At 43.2% G+C, this 5,265-nt stretch overlaps 1 pseudogene; it reads right to left on the reverse strand.

Moving 5' to 3' along the window:
• Positions 1–1,848: 1,848 nt before the first annotated feature.
• On the reverse strand, positions 1,849–4,862 carry LOC116587204 (annotated as a pseudogene).
• Between the last annotated feature and the right edge of the window lie 403 nt (positions 4,863–5,265).

Genomic DNA, 5,265 nt, shown 5'->3' on the forward strand with positions numbered 1-5,265 from the left:
TCTTGATGGTATGATGGTATAATCAGGTAGAAGTGGGCACTGCAAACTTGGATATTCAATACATTATAATGGAGAGCAGGTCTGGGAAAGGAAAGGCTCTGGAGGCAAGCTGTACCAGAGAGAAGACATCTGGATATTCACAGAAGCAAACAAGGAGAGCAGCAGCAAACCCTAAGATGGTGATATTTAATGAAAGTATCAGTGTCTGAGCTTACCATCAGGCCCACCACAATACAATGGAATCTGGAAGAGCTTGAGGTTCCCCAGTGGCAAGTTTCGCACTGATGACAGGGCTACACAAGGTGGGAGTTTTCAGAGAAATAATATGAGCAGAATGCACATGGTGGCTTGCCACGGATTTATTCATAGGCTTCTGCCCTGGCTGTGTCAAACTGGGGTATCTGTATAGAAGCTAATGGAGTTTCTAGAAGAACTGACAAGTAGCAGCAACTATGACAAAGCTGGCCATTAATCCTTAGGTGGGTCTGACTGGCTGAGATTTTGCAAAACCATTGCTGCCTCCTGAGACACAGGAAAGAATGGCCTGAGGCCCATGCCTTCCTCCTGCAGGGTGCTCACCATATGGCTGGGAACCATCTTCTGCTAAGCAAACAGCATCTTGGAGCCACCTGAGTGTAATTCATCATCTCTCCAGGGCACACCAAGCCTCTCATCTTTTAAGGTATCATCTGAGATTTGGATCCTGTGTTGATGTTTAAATTGACATCTCCCTTTATGACATTAAGGACCATCCCAAACTCAAAGCCCAACCAGGGCCCATCTGTGGGGAATTTCTTTTAGAAAGTTATCACTGGGAAAACTTAGAGAGAAAATGGAATGTTCATTGAAACCCTAGGATCATCCTGGTCATCTCCATGCTGGGCTTGAGAAAGATCAGGTCTAGGTGCACAACTGGGGACATCTGTCCCTTCTATTTCTGAGCTTATCATCCCTGCAAATCCGAGGAGGCCTATCTGTCCCCTGACATGTTGGGGTTGAGGGTAATGGCCCTAGGGGCAGAGAATGTGGCATAGCAATACTATCAAAAGATGGCTCTTCTTGCCCTGGTACCTAGCTTTCATTGGGAGTCAGCTACTATCAAAGAACTCCTGACTCAATTTGCAAATCCATTTCAATAAACATTCAGACCTGGAGGGAGTACTGTGGTATAACCATTTGTCCCTGATTCCTCTACTACTCTTTATAAAAATGCCTCCTGAAATTATGGCCGAACTCTTTGCTCAGGAGCTATATGACCTGGGTGTTTGGATACTATGGGCCTACATGGGAGTTCATTGGATGTAGAACCATATTAGCTGCAGAAAAGGACACATGTCTGTATCCTGAAAGGACAAGCAGAGCCCCCATATCTGTGAGGGCCCCAAGTCCCTTAACCAGGTATTGATATTGAATCATTATGACCTGTATAAATCTAAGTTACGGTTTCTTGGAAGTTCCCTATAACACCCCAGCATTCTGCATCGTTTGTGCTACTGTGAATACTTTCTCATTAGGTAAAAGCACATGTTGCCTATTTCTGAGAATTTGAAAGGAAAGCTAATGATATTCTAGCTGCTCATGAGATGGTCCATCAGGATTCTCTCCCAGGGTAGGGGGATCTCCACCCAACAGAAGATATAAGGATTTTCCAAAGAGTTATTGCCCTGGTAGGAGACAAAAGAAACTGCTTGGTTTGGGGGTGTCAAATTTATTTGTCCCAATACCATGTAGGAGCAGTGGAGTAGAGCTGGCCAAGCTACATTCTATCAGTTTGCTTTCTACAGGCCTGTCCTAGGCCAGCAGGCACATGGCAGCAACCGGTCTGGGTGCTGGTGCCAGAATGCAGAGTTACAGGCAGTTGTCATTCAGAGAGGAATTACGGCCCTGGTTGGCTGGAATTGGGGGCTGTTGTAGGAGAGGTTTTGGATCATTCCAAAGGCAGCTATCTGTGTGTTCAGAGGGGCTTTGGTTCTCTCTGTCTTGGTCCTAGGGATGTCCTGGATTTGGAAAGGAGTGGCAGTTTCAACTTGACTTCAGTGCAGCTTCTGTAGTCTGTAAATATATGCACCATTTGGGCTAACATTTTCTGAGCACGTGTGGGATTTGGACAAGTCTGGCTATGGGAAAGTCTGGAAGACCTGTGGATCATGGAATTTAATAGAGTCATCAATGTGCTAAGAATCCTCGGACTTCCTGTGGTCAGCATAATTACTTTCTTTAGTCCTGGGAGCTCTCTGACCAAAGGAGTGGATGAAAATATCTTGCTTCCTTGGCACCATTTCCAGTTCCATTCTTCAGGCCCATGATCTCATTTGATCCAACGAGTGCTTGAGGGGTATGGCTCCCACTCTTAGAGTCACAAGGAGAAGGGGAAGGAGACTGGGGTTAACTGGCTAGTTTCCAGGTTTAATCTGTATAGAATTTAGGAACTAGGCAGTGTTTTGCAGAAGGGGATATCACTATAGGAGTAGCACCCATCACCTCCTACTCTAACTTGGGTTTTAACTCTCTCTTATGATGGGGAGTTTCTCTCTTTAGGGTTACTGGAATTGACTGAAACCCTGAGCTTGCAGTCACAGACAGAACAGGCTCTCTGAGTTCTTTTCAGACGGCAGCAGAAACAGCTATGTGACAGTGAGCTGATGCTCTTTGGGTATGTCCCCTCATGCTAGCCACCTAAATGCCTTGTTCCTCTTTGTTCCTATGTGCACTGAAGTTGGTCTTGCTGCTATACCATTCTCTAGATGAGCCTCCTGCTGACACAGGAGAATCTTGTATCTTGAGGGCACAACAATACAGAGAGCTTGATCCTAGATCTTAGGGGTCCAGGAACCATTCTCAAAGGCAATCCACACATTTCAGAACATTTGATTTGTTCTTTTTCTACAATGGGACACAGAATAAATGTCTAAGATAATCTCCACCTCCCAAACAGAAATGAGTTTCTAGGCAAAATTGGGCCAACACCAGCCAGTTCCGCATTCAGTCTCTGGAGGTGGAGTCAGGGCAGGGAAAGGGCAGCTGGCTTCGGTCCAGGGCCTAGCCAGATGCTAGGCCAGCATCCCCTCCTCTCCAAGCCCCTGCCACTCTTAAAGTGTTTTTAACCACTGGAAGAGACCTTGTAAATGAAGCATATAAGAATGAGGTTGAAGGCACTTGGGTGATTTAGTTGGTTAAGTATCTGACTCTTGGTTTCAGTTCAGGTCATGATCTCAGGGTCATGAAATTGAGCTCTGCCTCAATCTCCCCGCTCAGCCAGGAGTCTGCTTGAGATTCTCTCCCTCTGCCCCTCCCTCCCCCCATGCATGACCTCTCATAAATGCATGTTCTCTCTCTCTCATTCTCTAAAGTAAATAAACTAATCTAAAAAAAAAAAAAAAAAAGAAATGAGCTTGGAAAGGCAAGTTGGGACTAAATTTGCAGTGTTTTGGTAGGGAGTGAGGAATTATAGAAGATGTAACTACTGCACATGAGATTGACATGATCATGATTTGGCTTCAGAGTGATTCACTCTCCCATTACTATTTAAAGGAAAAAGAGATTCTTTTGGATGTAAGTAAGAGAAAACCAAATCAAGATGGCTTTGCTGATAGAGATTTATTAACTCATATAACAGGAAGTCCATAGGTACAAAGAAAGATTTGATTCTTTTACAAAGCAGTGGTGATATTTGAAACCAAGGGATTGGCTGAGGGTGTCAAGAGAGGACAAAGGCAGAACAACAACAACAACAAAAAGTGACCAATAACAGAAGTTCAGAGAATGCCAAAGAGGAAAGGAAGGAGGCAGGAAAAAAAATTTTTGAGTCCTTATAATCCAATTTTTGGCCACCTCTATTTTAACACAAGAATTCACCTCTATCCCCCTCAGTGATTATTTTTAAATGAAAGTGATTTGGGTACCTGAGTGGCTCAGTGGGTTAATCCGCTTCCTTCGGCTCAGGTCATGATCCTAGCGTCCTGGGATCAAGTCCCGCATCAGGCTCTCTGCTTCGGCGGGGAGCCTGCTTCCCCCCCCTCTCTGCCTGCCTCTCTGCCTACTTGTAATCTCTGTCTGTCAAATAAATAAATAAATTTTAAAAAATGAAAGTGATTTATTTAAATGAAATGAGAAAGACACTCATTCTCTTAGGAATATTATATTCTCATTTCAGAAAGCCAATTTATCCAAGTCTAAGGATAACTAAGGGTTCCTCCTCCATAGACAAAACTTCCAATCCATTTCAAAGTAATTTTATTTACTGTTACCAAAGTAACCAGAATATTCATCCCTAGAGGCTACTTGTCACTTCATGAGAAGCGTCCGCATGTATTTAGGGAACACCAACTGAAATTCAAAGAGAAACTTAGTGACTCACCGATCGGTGTCCCACTAAGAACAGGAAAGGTGCTGTTTCCCAGATGTGCTAACAATTGTCTGCAACCAGGCTGGGCACTCAGCAAGAGTTTCAGATACAAATGCCCAAGTCAGGGGCACGTCTTCATGTACTTTGGCAGAGCATCCTCTAAGATGTGATTGTAATCACCATGAGATTCTATTTTTCACAGCAGGATAAAAGGATATGGACTTGATATTATAAAATGAAAAGACTATTTTTCCTCTTTTACTTTTTTTTTTCTTTTTTGAGAGAGAGAGGCGGTAGGGTGAGGAGAGAGAAAAGGTGAGAGAGAATCTTAAGTAGGCTCTACACCCAGTGCAGAGCCTGACTTGTGACTTAAAGCTCAACAAGACAGACATCACTCAGTGCTCTGCCACCTGTTTCCTCACCAACATACCAAAATGGCCCCATCGCAGGAAATGGACACAAATAATTCTGAGGGAAACCAAAGGGGATGGTAAACCTCCGTAGATGATAAAGTCATTTTTAGGCAACTAGCTCTTGCCAAATGACTCCAAAGTCCACACGTAAGGTCTCAATCCCTTGCCCTTAGACAGATGTGCTTTTGCCACAGAAAATAATAAAAACTACCTAACTTGAATTCAATAGGGCTATATCCTATAAAATTATATCAGATCTTTTAATTTAGAAAGGCCAACTGTATAATTTTTAAATGAATCACTTAGGTACTATACATTTCTTGAGCAGATCTGAATAAATGAGAGAATAAGTAAATATGAACAGACATGGAGCTATATAGATAGTTAACATTTATTAGTTAACTAGTGACCTGGACAGGCTGAGCAGCAATCTTCAAGACTATAAAGGAAAGCTACTAATTAACAGAACCCCAAACACTCCATTCTCATCTGGAACAATGTGTCCAT

This window comes from Mustela erminea, chromosome 3 (assembly GCF_009829155.1).
Source record: "Mustela erminea isolate mMusErm1 chromosome 3, mMusErm1.Pri, whole genome shotgun sequence".
Classification (NCBI taxonomy): domain Eukaryota; kingdom Metazoa; phylum Chordata; class Mammalia; order Carnivora; family Mustelidae; genus Mustela; species Mustela erminea.